Source organism: Larimichthys crocea, chromosome XIII (genome assembly GCF_000972845.2).
Source record: "Larimichthys crocea isolate SSNF chromosome XIII, L_crocea_2.0, whole genome shotgun sequence".
In the NCBI taxonomy this organism is placed as follows: domain Eukaryota; kingdom Metazoa; phylum Chordata; class Actinopteri; family Sciaenidae; genus Larimichthys; species Larimichthys crocea.
The window spans coordinates 47,047,857-47,067,509 of record NC_040023.1 but is presented as its reverse complement, the minus strand read 5'-3'; the positions used below and the strand labels follow the sequence as shown (position 1 = coordinate 47,067,509).

At 40.1% G+C, this 19,653-nt stretch overlaps 2 long non-coding RNA genes across 2 annotated transcripts in view; one reads left to right on the top strand and one right to left on the bottom strand.

Annotated features, from left to right (window-relative positions):
* LOC113747474 (uncharacterized) overlaps positions 1–19,653 on the top strand; it is a 50,705-nt gene that overhangs the window by 19,749 nt on the left and 11,303 nt on the right. The gene's annotated exons all lie outside the window — the stretch shown is intronic.
* Positions 1,874–18,904, bottom strand: LOC104940578 (uncharacterized). The gene is made up of 4 exons (XR_003463653.1): positions 18,838–18,904; positions 15,948–16,016; positions 14,906–15,034; positions 1,874–1,993 (listed from the first exon to the last, which is right to left on the bottom strand). It is a non-coding gene; the product is annotated as an uncharacterized LOC104940578 (long non-coding RNA).

Here is a 19,653-nt window from a genome sequence, read left to right as displayed (position 1 = left end):
TGACTTGATGACATGTCAGATGTTTATACCATTTATACCAGAGAATGCGTAGCATTGCAAAGTTTAAAAATGTTCAAGATCGAAGAAGCAGAACCAGAGATATCAGCTTTTTGTTATTCCATGTGTTCTTCTTCCTCGTCAAAACTTGGCACACAACGCGACTCAACTGGCGGCGACTTGGTCAGAGGTTCAGGTGTGTTATGCTAGCCAAGCAGAGATGAAGAGGAAGCTACAGTGGTCTGGTAAACTCACTTCTTTTGAACTCATTTTCAGACTTGTGGTCGTCAATCTGATGCTGCCTCAAGTGGCATCACTTTATTCTTTTATATAATTTATTTCACATATGCAGTTGTACTCCATGCATTTAAAATTGGTAGAATTTCCCTTTAAACAAATCCTGCCCAATTTATTTTTGAAGAGAAAATAAAGGCGATTTGAGAAATGTTTCCCCAATTTGACCTCTTGGTGTAACTTTAATATATTATGTCACATAGTATAGTTCTGTGCACACAGTTTTCCTGTAAAAAGGGAGAGCTCACTTGGGTGTTTTATTTCCAAGTAAAGTGGTGGTTTTGACAGTCTGGCTTGTTTACAACCTGTCTGAATCAAGTTACCTGCCCTGTCAGATTTTTACTGTGTTCCTAGATCTCAACAATTTTCTGGTGGGTACAGTGTTATCATTACAAATAAAATAAAATAAAATCCTTGTATTAAAATGGAATCACCCTTTTTCTACATGTGTGTACCTATCTATACATACACGGCTCTGCCAGTCATGGTCATCACGTTTGGGGACAGTCCCCTCCACCCATCCACCCCTCCCCTGTTGTCCTGCCACTGATGTTGAGCGGGTGACCTTTTCTCTCAGCTAATCCACACCAAAAAGCCCTAATTACTGCTGCCGCTCCACCAACCTCCCCTGGCCCAATAATCAATACGGCCGATTGGCCGGCGGATCACCCCGTCAGACACCAGCGCTTCACATGTGACTCAGTGTACGTGTATGTGTGTGTTTCTGAGAGGAATGTAGTGATTGTGTTTTCATGGGAAGCAAACAAGAAGATGGAGAAAGAGGGGATAACAAAATGAAACCGTGCAAGGTAAACAGGATGCCTACAAAGTAACCATCACACTAGCACTCATACACACACTTCTACAGACACACATTCCTCCCACCAACCTGAATGTTGTGACACCAGTTGACCTTATTGAGTTGCTGTTCTGTAAAGAGTCCCTGATTAGAATATCTTCCCTTTAACCTTTAGCAGAGTGACGCGCCTCCCGAAAGCAAAGAAATAAGCCATCGGTTTATGCAGAGAGGTAAATGTATTCTGTCGTTATTTCATTAAGCTGTGGCATTTCACTAAACATCCTGATTGCATTGGTGAAAATGTCACTTTTCAATAACGATAGTTGCCTTTTCGTTTTTTTTTTTTTCTGTCTCCGAACATGCAGGTGTGCGCTTCTAGAGACATACTATATGATGAGCTGACAGTGTAGAATGTATGCTGCCCAGAGCACTCATGCTTTTATTACTAGATTTTCTCACATCTACGTGTGTGTATGTGATGCATCTGTGTGTGTGTGTAAAACGCCCGAGGACATTTCAGGAGCGACAAAAAGCCAGACACAATGTTATCAGACAGAAAAAGGAAGTTTAATTTTAGATGCAGCTGCTTGAACAGAGTCATATCTGTGAAAAAAGAGAAGGCAATCTCTCTCTCCTCCCTTTCTTCCCTTTCTTTCTCCTTCTGTCACTCTTGCTGACAGTCTTTGATTGTATTAGACAAGTTAATGAAAAGCAACACAGAAGAAATGACTAGCAGCCCTCCGTGCAGCCTGCACCTGCCAAAGTATATGTCTGTGTGTGCATACCTGCCAGTGTCTATGTCTGGCTGTCTTGTGTCCTCAGGCATGCCAGCCAGTCAACACGATGATGAGACAGTAAGAGAGTGATGAGAAGCTCGTCCATACCTTCGGGGTGAGGTCCATTCTGCAGACGTGAAATGGTTATGAATATAAACTATTCCCAGACTACACGCAGTATGAAAACTGATGGGCAAATAGTTGAATAAAAACATTTTATTGTATTTTGAGACCCCATTATCATCGAAAAAGTGACAGTATTTAATGTATTGTGTATGAGACTTGAGACTTGCTGAATTACACGATTGACTATGCGTAGTATATCAAAATTTTGCATACCAGTCCATCAAAAATGTTAAACTATTTGAGATTTTGATAGGGTACATTACATGTCATTAGCTAATGGTCTTATTCAGCAAATGAAATTGCCTCAAAGGGATTTTAGACATGAGCAGCAGCAGTAATGCAAAGTAGATGGTTTCAGTATGTGTGCATTAATAGTATTCCTCTTTTCTGCACCTCATGATTTATGTCCAATACCAGCTTTCAGTACCAGTGCAGGAAGTAGTGTGCCCTTTATATAGCAAGACATAAAGTTGCGTGGGTGTGGAAAACAGGTGGACAATGGGCATGTAGAATCTGACTCTTATACAGAAGTTTATGTCCCATCACAGACATGCAATTAAAGGTCACCTTTTTTCTATTGTAGAGAGAAAGATGCTGGCACTGCATGTTCACAGATTTCCTGGGATTTGCAGAATCGTTTAATACTGATGTTTTTGTCTGTATATTTGGTTTTAGGGCGTGGTTTTAACATATATTTGCCTCTGCATCTGGATGTGAGATCATGAGAGAATGCCAGGCATCAAGCTTGCTGTTTATGTCCGACCACAGTGGTTACAAACCAGTGGGTGTCTATGAGGAACCACTGGCAGCTTTGACATGAACTACAGGCGTGGTTTATGGTATGTGGTATGTGATGACATGCGTGAGAAGTGACTGTTGCAAAAACAATGATGACAGCTGCTAAACTGGTTAGCATAGATGCTGCTAGCATCAGATATATCAGAACTTGAGTATTTTTTTATTGGAAGGAGCAAAAAACGGCACTGAAGGTTTTTCTTGATGGTGAAGATGTTTTTGTTCTTCTTCCAAGAGTTTGACTTATATGGTTCACTGATCTGATTAGTTCAAGTGTATTCCATGATAGATGATGCTAGACAGATGCTTCATCCAAACACCTGGTCTGTATTCTTTTGGAAAGTGCATGTCCTTTTCCATACATTTTCCAATGATGACTTCCCAGATGATTCTGTATAACAAATCATCTGGCACAGTCAGGTTATGACATAAGGAATTAAGAAAATATCTACAGTGACATTTCTGATTTTAACTCCCAAGTTCTGAAGCTGAACATAAAACGTGTTGTGACTTAAGCAAAAAGGCAATGTATGATAAAGACGAATCAGACAAATCTATAGTTCACAATGTATTTTAACATTGGCTACTAATTTTACAAAAAGTGATGGTTCTAGCACATCCCACTTTGCTACAATCCTAAATGTTTTTTTCTTTTCTTCAGTGCAGAACAAACAATGGCCATCATAGTTACTGTCTCAATAACTAATAGCTACATTTGGTTCATCCATCACCAGTGGTTGATGAAATGAAGCAAGCACTTTAACCTGCGGTCAGCTGTGGTTAATCTATCAGCTCAGGCTGGTGACCAGGTCAGACGGAGTCAATAACTAATGTGTATCCGCTGTTATGACATTGCATATCATATTCTAAAGTTATGTTGACATGTAAACACAGTTTCTCTGATATATATTTGTAATTTGTGGTAATACAGTGTGCTGTAATTAGAAAATAGTCATTGATGATAAAATAAGCATCTCAATTCCTCCCAATTTAATGGTATGTATCAAGCCTACAGTACCATTCACCCACAATAATAGGTGTATTATATTGATTTAATGGATGCATTATAAGATGGAAATGAGTACCATGTATGTGCTAAAGCTGTAATAAATAAATGTTTTACTGTCCCACAACACAAAATGACCATAATAAATCTGTGGAGGTTAATAGAGTCAATAGCAGTGGCTCAATAACTATTCTCTGAATGCTCATTTCTGCCGTTCAAAACTCATCGTCCAACCTAACATCACAAAGTCTTAATCGGATGATGTTGCAGTTCAATTTAAGTTGCGACTTCATTATTGACCCTTTTTAAAAGGAAAACTCATTTGCTTTACAACATTTTAAAGTGGGACAACAGAACACACTTCCTAAAGGATGAACTATAGGCCAGAACTTGAAATAACAAAGAAGCTCAGCAATATAACATCGTATTAGAAATTTTATTTTATTTTTTTTATTTTTGTGTAAGTCACCTTTGTCTAATGGTGTGCACATGTGCAGATTCTCAACAATGAAGCCAGTGAAAGTAGTTTTATAACTGACAGGCATGATAGCAACTACTAGAAAAATAAGACCCGTCCATGAAAAAATGGAAAGTCCATTCAGACTCAAATATTCCAAGTGTTCCTTTAGGATTGGCAGCACAGTGTTGGCTACATTCCAGCAACCTGTGTGCATATATATGCAGTATGTGCATGTGTATGTTCCTATGTGAGTGTGAATGTAAGCCGTGTGAGCACATGATGGTGGACTGAAGACATGCAGCCCCACAGAGAGCTGCCCCAGTCTGCCTGGCCTGCTGAGTGAAACCCTGTGGTAATGTTTAGTTTAAGGGGTGAAAAAGAAGGTGAGTGGGGGGAAAGAAAGGAGGGAAGGATGAGAGGATGACAGGTTTGGGGTTCTGTGGGTAGGCAGTGAAGAGAGCGAGTGGTTGAAGGAAGGGAGAGATGGGTCACAGAGGAGTGACAGGGAGAGGGAGGGAAGGAAGGATGAAAGGTCCAACCGGGACGGAGCGCAGGAGAGGTCCTGCTTGGTCTCGTCAGTCAGTCGTCTCTCTCTGACACCTGAACCTACGTTGACCGGGTCGTGACTGCCTCTCTGGCACAGAAGATATCACTAGGGGGGCTGACCTTTGACCTCTCACCTCCTCTGCGCCACCACAAACCCCGCCCCGCCTTCTCAATCACTCCCTTACTCGCTTCCCCGCCTTAATTTCTTTTCAGCTCTTCCTCCTTCACCCCTCTGCCAGCAGTTTAGTTACCCTGAGCTTGAAGAATGGTGCTTGGCTGCTCCGCCATTAACTCTTAATTAATGTAGAGAATTTGTTTCCTTCATTAGCAATGCATGACACTGTGTTGATACAGCAGAGATCCTGATTCAGAGTGCTCTGGTAGGTTACTTTGTAACCTGAGTGGTGTAGTTGTGCTGTTTACCTGGTGATCATTGCAATAGAGGATCAGATTATGGTGACATGGTATGTGATAGGCCTTTGAACACATGAATCTATTATTAAAACTGGCCTTCATGAGTTTCACATTTCATCCTCCGACCAGAATCTGGACCAACATGCCCCCACCAACGCAGCCCCCCTGCTTACAGTGGTGTTTTTGTTCTCAGTGCTCCTTAAAGTTACCCTGTGGAGTTATTAACCACTTGTAGTGGTATGTAGGAATGTTTACACGAGGAAGTTTCCTTTTCATCTGTATGACACGTGTGAGCATTTATGTACTGCGTTACACTTTCCTGTTGGCGGTTTCATGTTATTCCACTGATAACAGTAATGTACTGTGACTGCACCCAATGAGAATTCTTCTGGCTGGCTAACTAACATGGATGTAAACAATGCACAATTTAAAATCTTAATAAAAAATATTAGAATTGTACCATTGGCTTTGTTGTTTGAGGAAGGAAATGCAAACAACCCTTTTGCTAGATCTCACAACTATGACAAAAGGGAGGTTCATTTTTAGTAACATGACATCAAAGATTTAATGTAAAGACACACATTTTGATAAACAGATGCATGTATTACGCTACCTCTATTGACCTGTGTGTGCAGTAAGCTACTGGGATCTTACACGGCCTGAAAGACCTTTTCAGATGGCGAGCTTTCGCGGCTAGAACAACAGACAAACATGCATACACAGATATCCCTGGAGAGTCATGGCTAATCCCAGGTTTACATTGTTAGGACAACAGGGATAATCCTCCTAAAAGGGTGTTTATCTAGAAACTGCAACTGCTGAATCCCCAACACACACAGTATTGACCCAGAGTGAAAATTAGCAAGAGGGTGAGAAAGCAAAAACTGAGAAAGTGAGAGAAGTGTAGACAGGACAACCAAGAAAGGTGAATGAAGAAAAGCGAAAAGTCTGTAGAAGAAATGACAGTAAAAGGTTGCGCTGGAGGAGGCACACAGACAGAGAGATGGAGGAAAGGGGGTTGGAAGAAGGAAGAAGAAGGTCTGTGCTGTCAGGTATGCAGATGAGGGTGTGATGGCATCAATGCAGGAGTGGACACAGCCAGTCCCTCAGGACCACACACACCAGCCAGAATACACACACCGAATGGCACACCAAAGAGCATATAAGCCCACATTAGAGATAGAAAACACGGACGCATAAACAGACACGCGCATGTCAATATAATAAGCTAATAAGGGTTGCGATAGAGACTTTCTATAGTCAAACAAACAGCGCTCAATGTTCACATTTAAAGGAACTCATCTACTTTTAAAGTGATGATGCATAAGATCATTTCTTTCTTTTTAATTTATACAGAATTGTCTATAGTGTTCATTTATGTGTAGTCCAGACTATGCTGAGAAAGGTTGCAACCTCATATGACCCTGAACAAAATAGGAAGATATCAATCTCGTAATGGGGCAATACCCAGTGTTTCTGGGCTTCCGGAGTAGCCAGTGGATATCCAAAATACGGATAATGAATATCCGGGCCAAGACTTCCTCTGTAGTCAAATTAGTGATGAGAAAGACATATTTCTGCTAATGTCTATAGACAGATATCTTTTGCTCTCCACACAGATAGTTGCAACCAAATCTCGCTCAAACATGACTGGTCAATACTACTCGGAATACTAACGAAAACTCGTGGTCCCCTGTCGACAGATTCTGTATTCATATGCAGATATCTGTTTATAGAGATTAGGTAGATTTAGAAAATGATTGAACAGATGTGTGAATGTTGCTGGAGTCTCTCCTTAAATTAAGTTGTGTGCCCAGTCCTGTAATTAGACTTCATGTTGATGGCACTTTATTTTTGTTTGACTGTTCCTATGACTGCTCATGCTAACTTATGAATTTGTCATCCCACACAAACTGTTTATGTTGCCCGAATTGTAAAATATGTAGGGTTCTTCCTGTGGGCTAGATAATATATGCTGAAGATGTTACATGCTAGATACAAAATGGGGAAAGGTGGGCATTGAATTGAATCTGTGTTGTGCTGTCAGTGGTATGTAGCACTAAACACATTATCTAAATAACAGATTAGTAGATTAGTACGAGCCACTACTGCTGTGGGAGCCCACTTTCACTCCAGGAACTTTTTATTGCACAAATGAATATACAGTTTAATTGGCAAAATAGCTCAGCTCCTGAGGTTACTCCCTAATTACTACAATCAAGACAGGGGTTTCCGCAGGGAGTACAATAATACTGCCAGCGCCTCATACAAGAGAACCAAACAGACACACGTCACTGCAGTATGGGACTCACAAAAACGCTCAAGGCAAGAGATGCTGCAGACATCATAAGAAGAAACTGGCACAGTGGAGGGAGAAATCAGCTATTGTTGTCAGTAACATGCACATGCAGAAAAAGTATAACTAGAAGTAGCCTATTTTAAGGTCTTTAGAAATGTGATTTTTGGTTTTAACTTGGCTGTCTGTGTGTAGAACTTAAGTGCTTTTCCAGAACTAATGCCAAGCTGCATTTTAGTGAGCTTTAGTGAGAACTACTAAATCTTTTCACCTTCTTGTTAGCTTGAAGAATTTGGACTATTGGGTACTTAAGAAGTAAAACTTCATTTATAGTTCTGTGTTAAGGGGTTAGCTGTTGCTTACTTTGTAAGTTACACACTTTAGGTTATGAAAACTACAGATGTAGCCATATGTGGGGACTTATGGGCCGCTTATGTTTTGTGCTACAATTTTCTAATACTGCCTGAACTTAGTGAGAGTAAAGATCTCAGTGAGTAAAAAAAAAAAGGCTCAGTTATCTGAAATCTAAAGTAACACACATTTAATAAAGATTTGTCCACTGCAAACCTTGCTGCTCACTGTGATTCCCTCTCTACATCACAGTTGATGAAACCATGCTCTCATATTCAGCAATTAAGCAAAGGAGACCTTTGCACTAGCTCTAACATGCAATGTGATTTTTGGGCGGTGCTATCAATGAGAGATTCACCTGCTCAATGACAACAGTCGCCTACGTACTAGCTTTTCCAACTAGGTACCATTTGCAGCTATGCTATACTACTTTACTTTGTTTTGTATGTCTTTGAGGTAGCTGCCTCATCCGCTTGCTGCCTGCCTGCAAGAATGCAGTATGGAAATACTGCACATTGGTGGAGTTTTAAGAAGTTTGAGCTTGACCCTAAGCAGAGAAAATGCAATTTCCTGGTCTTATAATCAGTGTAGGTTTCTTTAGAACATTTGCCCTGATACCCTGATACAAATAACATTCAACAACGGATGAAAATGAAATGGCTGACATGCACAAATGAAACCAAATTAGTTATTCATTCAACTGCTACTGCACGCCATCCAAAGATACACTGCACCACACATTCATGCATACACACAAACCGTCCATACTTTCCCTATAGGGGCTCGAACTTCAGTGGCTAACTGCCACTCCAGTATCTAATGCTGCCTGTCGGAATATTGCGCTGGCTGGCGTTAACTTCCTGTTGGGGGAGGTTTGGCGGGCAGGGTAGATATCGGCAGAACAGCGGCAAGCTTTAGCATGCATGTCAGGGCTGGGGGACGCTCCCTGAGCCAAATGCCAGTCTATAGATCGCAGAGGGGACTAAAGATCACATCATCGTCCACCCGGACACGGGTGACACCGGACAGCGGACGTGGGAGAGAGGGAGGACCGAATGATCCCTGCCAGGACGAGCCATTATAGACAGCCGCTGTCATTACAGGGCAAACATGCACCCGTACGAGTGCACAAACACACACACAGAGAGTAACACACACACACGTACACAAGCCGTGACGGCGATGTTATAGACAAGCGCTGTCATTAGAAGAGTCTCTGCGGAGCTCAAATGATAACGAGCGAGGGGGAGTAAGAGGAGGGAGGTGTTGACGAGGGTGACTGTCCAGCTGTCTGCAGGTGAGCATGTGGTGTTGGAGAGGTCAGCTCGCTTTAACACACGCACATAAAGTACCTTTATACAATGTACTCAAAGTAAATGGTCAAAGCACATGTCTGCTTTGACTGATGCTAAAAGAATATTTTGGTTTTGGGGGGATTTCAGTTGTTGTCTGGTACGGAAGTCTGGACTTCTGAAGGTATATTTAGGTTGTCTTGGGTTAATTAAATTTATTGATATATCTATGGCAAATCCTCCCCAAAACAGGAAAATACAATATAGCAATGACTGTTAAATTCTAACTACACAACATACCGTAATTTTCGGACTGTTGAGCGCAACTGAATATAAGCCGAACCAGCTAAATTTGAAAAGAACATATACTTCAATATAAGCCGCAGGTTTTCATGTTGTAACATGAGATATTTACACAGAAGCCGCAGGTTTTCATGTTGTAACATGAGATATTTACACAGAAAGATGGTACGTGGAATATTTTTTAAGACACTTTTTTTTCAAACTGTGCCTGAAAATCAGCAGTACGGCATCAACACGCCATCTACGCAGGATGAACACGTAACTCTATTTCCTTCTTTGACGGCCAGATCGATTGCCTTTAACTTAAAAGCTGCATATATGCATTTCTTCGTGTATTTTCTATGATGAGAGTGTGTGCATGATGCGCAAAATGAAAGTTCAAATTCAAAACTAGTGTCTTCTTCGGCGCATAATCTTTCCCCACGTCACTTTTGCGTTTACTGCTAGAGAGTGCCCCCGGTGATCGTTAGCCAGTAAATTAGCCGCACCGTTGTATAGGTCGCAGGGTTCAAAGCGTGTGAAAAAAAGTAGTGGCTTATAGTCCGAAAATTACGGTAATTTCTTTAATATTGATTTGTTCAATTTTAGTATAAAAATAATTTAATCATATTGAATTCTAAACTTTTACTGTAGAAAAAATTAAAATGGCACATGTTCAAAATTGGTCCTTGCAGACAATGAGCTGTCTTTACTGAACTTTACTGAACTGATACAGTACACTTAAAAGTAAAACATTATAAACAGAACTTCTGCTGCATTTTCTAAAGTACACAGTGTTACTAGGTGAAAGTGGTTAGAAAGTAAACTTCATTGCTACTTCGCTCAAGCCTCGCTAAGCCCTTAAACCTTACCCTCAAGCACAAAGTAAGAACCAGCTTCAGATCCAGTGGTGACAGTTCATATAAGCTTCCTGCATACTGTAAGTGAATGGCATCAACATTATGTGCCGGCCTCTGTCATCAGGTTAACAATGTTAATGTATACAATATACCTTCCTCTTTGTCAGGAATGGATACATTTTTAAACAAGGGCATAGAAAAACTATATTCACAATGAAATAACCGCAGTAATTGGTGACAAACGTCTCTCTATCAAACTTGTTATGCTATGTAATATGCTTTCTGGTATAGCTGTCCAAGCAGCTGGAGGAGGAAGGAGATTTACAGATGTAAACAAGCCACTTGGTTAGTTTAAGAGAATTATAACAAGTTACTGAAAGTTTCTTCTAAAAGTAATGTGAAGGATTGAAACACATCTTTGTTTTTTATTGTTTTTGATGGATGAAGTGTCATTGCCCATGATGTAAGTAAATACACAAGCTAAGGATAAAAATATCCTCACCACTTCGAAATGTGCTGCATTTGGAAAAAATAAGCAGCACATAAATGGAACACAAGCAAACTCACCAGTTTGACAGCACAACATACAGTGCATAGCATAACACTAGCAAATATGGAAACTTGCCTTAAGCCTTCTTGGCCACACTAAAGTATTTGTAGCTATGATGAAAGTATGAATGGCTAAGTAACTCTTCCACAAGAAGAAGGAAGAATTCCTTGATCTGTTTATTTACCTTGCAACTGTAAGAAGCTGCAAAAGACAGGTTTTATAATCACTGCAGCTTTGAAGGGCTGGTTTGGGTACTTTGAAGTGAGGATGTATGAGGTACAATTACGTGTAGTCACTGTATTACGTACAACAGGCAGCAGTAAACGCACCCCATTTGGAAAAGCGGGAAGGGATCACAGCACACTGCATATCAGCTCATCAGATTCTGCAAACTGGTGGCACACTGACCGCCATCTACTGTAAGTAGATCCTACTTCAAAATACCCAAACTATTCCTTTAAGATGCTTTTGGGAAGTGAGGCTGTAGTCGCCTTTCAGGGGGAACAGTGTAGAAACATGACTGGAATAAAAAAAAAAAAAAAAAACAACTACTACAACTTTCACAACATCATGACCACTGCTGCTCTGACAGCATCTCATCTCAACCGTGATAAGAAGCTGTTATCTAGTATGTTTACACAGCCATAAACATACAGGATCTGTGATTTGTCTTAGAGTCTATTTGTCTTGCTAAGCTTACTGTTACTAGTGCTGGAGATTCAAATCTAGACTGCTCTTTGCCTAAAGGGGACAGGCAGCCTATCAGTGCATAGTTTCACTCTCAAACTCCCACAGTGTGATGTGCCTCAGGGCAAGTACAAATGAGAGGCTTAGAGTTACACTAAGCCTTACATCTGTCACTGAAACATCTCCGTCATTCTTAACAATAACAAGCTGCTGTATTAACACTCTCTGTTTTTAAATCCATGCTGGCTTTACAGCTGTGAGTGTGTCATTTTCTGCATTAAAACACTAAAATGCACTGAAGCACCCAAGTAATTGGGATCAGTAAACTTGTTTTTGCTTCTGATGGTCACTGCTCATCTAATGCCACAAAGCTTGGTATAATATGTTAATTTCAATTAGTGCTACTAACATCAGAAATGCTCTAACATATCAGTCAAAAACTCGAGGACGAAGAAATCTAGACAACAACTGTATCAAATCTAGCTGAAAATTATTAAAATGTCTTTGTTTGACCTAGCCTAATAACTTGTCAGCAACCATCAAAGAGGTTGAGCGTTCCCATTTTGCGTCAGTTAACGCACAAATTGCTCCCTAATCCCTCCCATATTGTGTTTCCAGTGGTCTTCTGTCACAACGCACGTGAGCATCATTGCTCTTCCTATGGGGAGTACTGACAGGTGGTTCTCAGGTAAAACGGTGTCAGGTGAGCTCAAACGTCCCGACAAACGCTGCACGTCGCCCCGAGGAGAGTCCCAACATTCACACAAACTCTGCTTGACATGGAGACGTTAAATGTGAGGCGCTGAAATCTCTCCTCTGCCCTGCAGTTGTGCGTGTCTGTATGTGAAAGTAATCGGCGTTCTGTCTTTTCTCTCTATGATATGTTAGCAATGATCTCCTTCAGGCTATTCTAACACGTGCTACTTCACCTGTCTGGTTATTCATGAGACCAAAGGCTCAGGTCACTGATATCAAAGACTTGGCTCAGGCTGTATTCGCCTATTGACAAGCACTCAGAAAAAGCTGTTGGGTGTGTTGCTGGCTGTGCACTTCAGGAGTTGGGATTATGTTTTAGCTTTGTGTGTTAATCTTACATCTTCGGCTCGATAAGAAAATTACAGCAAGCATAACAAAAACATAGCAAGAGGTGTTTAAAAAAACATATACAGTGCAACTTGCTTTTGACTTGACTTGAATTTTTGTAAAAGTTATTCTTTTTTAGATAGTCATGATTATTTATGTCAAAATGTGAGACTAAAAGATGCATAATACAAGATTATGGGATGCACATTATTTTCTTTAATTTGCCAAAGAAGCGTTGGTTTTAGTTGTTTTAAATACCTATTATACATTATGCTTAATAATTCAATATCTGATGTCACTATTTATGTTCTAGGTTGAAACAGTATCACACTAACGTGATGCCTTTTTTAGTAATTATTATACTGTGAGGTATTACAATTTGATATTCTCTAATAAATGACCAATCCCAGAAACACACGGCTGACTTATTTGTAGTCATATCAGGAGTTTGATGAAGGACTGAGATGAATTTCTTCTGTCAGAGTACAGACTACTGCAGGATGTGTTAGCTCAGCACAGAGGTGGGAAGTTGGTTATAGCCTCTGCAAAAAGAGAACAAACATGCCTTTTGATGACTCAGAAGTTTTCTTATTTGTCTGCGTCTGCGTCTTTTCTAGCTACTACCTAGCCATCAATTTAACTCGGCCTACATTCAGTGGATTGGTCTTCAGCTGAGGATGAGATGACTTCTCACCAGGCTACGTTAATGTTAGCTGTTGATAGTGAATATTCTAACATTTGCCTGTTGCTTGTCAAACCATGTCTTGTTTTTTCCGTTTCCGTGCTTGTTAAGTACAGAAAATGTGACATGTTGGTGTGGAGGATTTAGATGAGATGAGAAATATGTAACTCATTGCCGGTTGTTCCCCAACACTGCTGTAGGTACAGTATGTGAATAGAATATGGGTGTTTTAAACTGTAATTCATTCATAATTATGCAGACATTTGTTGACATTAAATTACATTCAGTTGTCAAAGAAAAGATGATACAGATTAAGTGCTTTAATAAAATGTTTTTTTAAATATCTGTTAAGACATCAAACACTTTGTTTAATGGTAAATAGATATTTATATAATACCTTTCTGATCTACCAACCGCTAAAAGCGCCTTTTACAATACTTGTGTCATTCACTCAGTCACACGGATTCATACACTGAAGGCCATGCAACGCACCAACTGCTCATCGGGAGCAGTACAGCACTCCCACGCATATCGAGGAGCCAGGCCGGTGCTAATACTAAAAAATTGTAGAATGCAGAGGGTGTGATTTGTAACATTTGTAACATTTTTGTGAAGAAAATGGCACAAAAACACCTCATGCCTTAAAAAGTCTCAAAAGAGGCAACATGTACATAAAACACACGTCAATAGTAATAGTATTTTCTTGTAACTATCTGAACACTGTTCACAATTTAGATTTCACTGACTCAAATGTCTGAACTTCTTCCTGTAACTCCTTCTGTTCTCTTTATCTAATTATGCAGCAGTCACAAAGACTGCCCCCGTGTCCCTGATCCAGGTCTGTTTGTGTGTGGCTCTTCTGAACCTACACACCTTTTTTTTTTAGCCAGGATGTTTGTAAGTGGTTATTCCTGTCTAAGGTGTGTGTGTGTGTGTGTGTGTGTGTGTGTGTGTGTGTGTGTGTGTGTGTGTGTGTGTGCACGCATGCACATATACGTGTGTGCATGTGTGGGAGAGAGCGACACGGGATGAACAGCCTGTCTGTCAGGTGTTGGTACTCACATTAGTCATGTAAAAAACAAAGGATTCTGGGAAGTGACAATGGCCGACACAAAGAGCATCCAGACTCCTCTCAGTGTCACCCGATCTCTTGTGTGTGTATGGGTAGATAACTATATGTGTGTGTGTGTGAGTGTGGGTCTCTATTTGTGTGTCTATGGTGGGGGGGCTTTCTTTAGGGGGTTAGGGCGCCTCATTGGCTGCCATGCTGGGGTCAATCTGAGGTCAGGACATGTGTGATGGATGGACCACCGTCTCTAGACCACTGCCCTTCTCCCAGTCCTCTCTCCTTCTCTGGGCCTCAGACCTGCTAAGGCATCCTGCCTGTGCTCTCGTCTGTTCGCATGTCTTTGTGTCACAGCATTTGGTCGAGTGGGGACTGCTTCAACAGAGAAAAGGAGAAAACTGCCGACAACTCTTTGGGGGTGAGTTCTGCCGTGGATGTACAGCCAGCCTCTAGCTTACTGCTCTCTGCCTTTCCTCACTCTAAACACCACCACACACTTTACTGTTTCAGTCACTGTTTCGCACACAACAAACAGCCACTAACCTCATGATGTCACCTCTCCTTTTGTTCCCCTCCTTCTCTTCCTCCATCATACTGTCAATCCCTCTATCGGCTCCGTCCCTTTATCGGCACATGGGGACGCACATCTGTCGATGGAGGAATTCATTTTGGCTGCCAATCACAACAGAGGAGTGGTCAATGAGTGCAGATGTGCCAATACCTCGACTACACTGATGAGTGACTTCTGTCTGTCTGCCTCTTTCTGTCTCTCTAGACTTCCAGTACTTTCTCTCTGAGTAGAAACTGTCCGTCTGTCTCGCTCTCTTTGTTTTGATTTGAACTGCATGTTCAAACTGTGTGTCCAGGGCAGACTTCCATAGCTGACCACAAAGAAAACACAACCAGGATGCGTAAAAGCACAGTCTGATCAGTGCAGGTGTCACTGCACAGGCCTTGAGGACACACTGACTATATTTGTCTTCACATCCCTGCACTTCTCATTTGCATAATGTCCTACAAATAGGATTTCTCTATTACAAAGGAGAAATGAGGCTGAACCTCAAAAGCTTTGGTCAATAAGGTTTGATGGCAAAGCCAAATGGATATTTTCCGAAGGTGGTACAATGACTTGGGCCTAGGAACTTACTTTGTTTTGTAAAAGTATTGCCTCCTTCTCTTTTTAGGTAATTCTCTCAGAACTTTACGGTCTTTTCCACTGTTTTCTTTTTCATGCACACACCCAAATTCACTCAAGCCTCTGAGAAAAACGAGTAAATGAAATCAACAAGGTGAGAATTCATAGGCAAGGGCATCAGTTAAACACTCCGGGGTGATTTAAAAAAAAATATTTCTCTCTCTGCTGTGTGTGTGTGTGTGTGTGTGTGTGTGTGTGTGTGTGTGTGTGTGTGTGTGTGTGTGTGTGTGTGTGTGTGTTTGTGCCTGTGCAAACTTGTCCCCGAGCTTCATATCCTCAAGCACCTATTTGCATTTGTTTACTAGCAACCACAGTATAAATGTGTGTCAAATGTCACTGCATTTCTGTGCATGTGTAAAAAGTGTGTGTATGTAGTTGTGAGATAAATACCTCCACACTCTCAGGTGGTGGACTGTGAGCCGTGTTGTCAACGCTGCATCTTTCTGTGTCCACTGATAGCTGTTTTAAGAAAAAAGATATTGTGAAAGTCTTCTCGAGTCTTTGTCATTTAGCCACAGACTAAAACTTTAGCTTTAACAGATTGCAGCATCCTGTAAAAACGTGAAACGTGTGTTCATTCACACCATCAGTTGAGGTTAAGAATAAAAAGAGTCGAGGACATGATACCTCCAAAATATACTATATATGATATAGTATATATATATATATATATAATATTATATATATATATATATATAATATAATATATATATATATATATTTATATATATATATATATATATATAATTATGATATATTAATATGTTTTTGTGATTTAGCACTACAATAGAAGCCCAACAACCCAGTGGAAAATAAAAACCTAAAATACAAGAAACTGGAGAAAACTCTGACATAAATGTATGTAGGAATCTTATTTAATGATAATAAATATAATTTTTAGCTTTTAAATTCTTCTAAATATCTGTATCAGCCTATATTGAAAAATGTTTAAAACTATGTAAAGAAATCAAAATTATGAACAAAACTTACTGCAGAAATAACCCTGTCTGTTTCTGGCAAAAAAATATTTTAATATTCACAAGTTAAAAATGTCTCATTCTAAACGAGGCTTATTTCTTGTAATTCTATAACCGAAATATGTTTTGTTAATTATAATAGATAAATATATGAATATTTCAATTTTAATCTTCACTTGATTTAGATATTTTAACAGCTCCGCAGCTTGAATGTTGTTTGAAGAACGTGTTTGCATAATTGGTATTTTATATAGTTTCAGAGAAATGAATTTTCCCCAAAAGGATTTAACATTAAAATTTAAATGTAGGTTCATATATTTGAATTAGAAATTCGTTGTTTACCTTTACCCTTACCTTTATTTATGGAACAGCATGAAAAATTAAACTTCATTTGACCCATCAATGTTAAAAAGTCATTTTTTTCGTGGGTTGAATTTCCTGGCACAAATGTGTGTTTGGCACAGGGCGCATGAGGCCACGTCAAGGACGCGCAAATGAATTCTGCGTCTAATTTCTGTGTCACCTCCTTAAAGTCAAAAGCTTTAAACATCTTTTCCTCCTTCACAAAGCCTTAATGGTTTTCGTCAAACATCTGTCATCGTCCATGTGTTTATCTGAAGGCCCTAATGGGAACCATCAGCCGCGCGGGGCCAGATTCTGGCGGTCGAACCAGAGAAGACGACCTGATTTCACAAGGCTGGTGTCCTTTTTTAAGCATCTAGCAACGAGTCTGGAGGCGTTTTTGGTCAAACAGGCCGTCGGAGCTGGACTGTGACTGCGTTGTTGAGGTGCTTGTTTGCCCAGTGTGGTCTGTTGTTTAGGTGTGGGTGGTGCTGGGACAACAAACTCAAACTGTGACCGAGGATTGACCCCAGAGTCCCTTTTGAGGATCAGCTGCGTTTCTAATCCACTCTGTGTGGCTCCTGCATAGCGCACAGGGGCCTGGAGGGAGAACCGTGAAGCTCAAACTTACAAAAAATCGGGGTCCTGGAACACCCAAGGGTCCTAGAGGAGGTTTATGGGGATCTCAAAAACACAGCAATTTTACTAGAATTTATTCTTGCTAATAATACATACAAATACACTAATAACTGTTAAAACTGTACGAGAAGAAAATAATTGTATTTATCTACAACTTCTATTTGTTTTCTAAATTTAGATTAATGTAAAATCTAAAATCTTGTCAGGTTTGGACGCACACACACGGAAAAATAAATGAAATTGGAGTCCGCGGCCAAATGAGTAACAATGTGCCAAAGTGTTGTCAGTCCCTGTTGCACAGAGGTGAATTTGTAGGCCTAATTGCGAGCAAAAGAGAGGGATGCCAGATGTGTAGATTTAAAGGAATCACTGTGAAAATCTGACATAAATTAGCCTGTAGATTAATATTTTACTGAGGGTCGTAAACAAAAATAAAATGACTTCAAAAAACAATAAAAACTGGTTTCCATACTAGGATATACAGATTAGGCAGAAAAATAAATATTTTCCAAAGATATTAAATCTTGCTGTGTTTTAAAGATGATCAATTTTGAGTTTTGATGAGAGCTAATTTGTCAAAAATCATTTTTATTCAGCCTAAAATAAGAAGAAGTTACATTTTTAACCAAATGTTGTTTTTATTTAGAGCCTCTCTCTGACTTTGATACGGCTTGATAGCAGAATTTTCAAAATTTTGCATGACTATAACAGCCAAGAATTAAGAATTAAATTTTGACACACCCCTGCAAATCTAATTCATGTGATCTGATCGGCCTATCAGTCTAAACTTTCTCAATAGCTCCATAATTATAAAACATGTTTCAAAAAAGACCAACACACTGATATAATAGGGCACAGCAACTATTTTAACATTTTGCCTCAACAAAAGTAAAACTATATATTATATTAACATTAATTTAAATAACTACCGACCTCTTGTTTAAAATCAAGATAATAGTGAATTATTTTCTCAAATAAATTAGTTTGTTATACAGACAGAGCAAACAAACGCCCTTTTGACGTTTCTGTCTTTTTTCCCGTGAATAGAAGAGATAAACTTCCACCTCGTTCTCATCCACACTGACCTGACAAACACAAACAGGCCCTTGAGCAACACGTCTGTGTACATAATTCATTATTTATACCGAAACAACTCCTCTCACAACAAAATGAGGGTGTCTGCAGTTACCAAACTAACAGCATTCCACTGACCTGAATGGAGGAAAAAACATCTGATACAACGCGTTAACAATATCGGAAAAAAGAAATGTATATACACTCGAGGTAAGATGAATAAACCAGAGGTTGGCTACATAACTTACTCTCCTTTTCCATGACTGCTGTTGCTGAATTAGACTGAGCAGCCTGCACTGCAGCCTTCAGCAGGTCTCCACACCTCCAATAGAGCTGCTCCTGCAGGTGGATCCCAGGTAAACGTGAACGTCGCTCATTAATCACGGTTCTTTTGGCGTTTGTTGCCCTTTTATGGTGAGATGGACCCGCAGGCTGCACACCAGGAATTAAAACAGCAAGAGAAGGAAACCTGAACTTTTTTTTTTTCTTAGTGCAGTGCAGACTAACTTGAAAATAGGAGGTAAAATAAACCAAACAAATAAACAAAAAAACTCCAGCTTAGACACACTTGTTTGATCATGTCTGTATTATTGTATGTATATATTAAGTTGATTTTTAAGACATTATAATTGAGACAGCAGGTTTCGGAACGTCTTGCAAATATAACAAACTGAAATAATAATTAGCTCCTGGACTCTGTGACATGCAGTTCTGCAAGTTTTCACTGTTCACCGTGCCATCAGGTGGGGATGATGACACTTAAATGTGACTTGGGGGAACTGAGGAGTTAACGTTGACAGGTCCAGTGGGGCCCTATCCTTGTCGATAGCCTAACCTCGATGTTTTAATCAATAGAGTTTCTTTTTTGTCCCTTCAATAAGCCGAGAGCTCGATAAGGTTGTCATCACAAATGACGCTGACGTCCGCGCTCTCATCTCCTCCTTGGATAAACATGCCTTTATTATGCCAATAATTCTTTACCCCAGGGACGGGAGCGCGCACGGACGCATACATTGAGAGACTCTGCGCTGCGTAAAAGAGAAACGTGCGGCTTATCTTTTCTG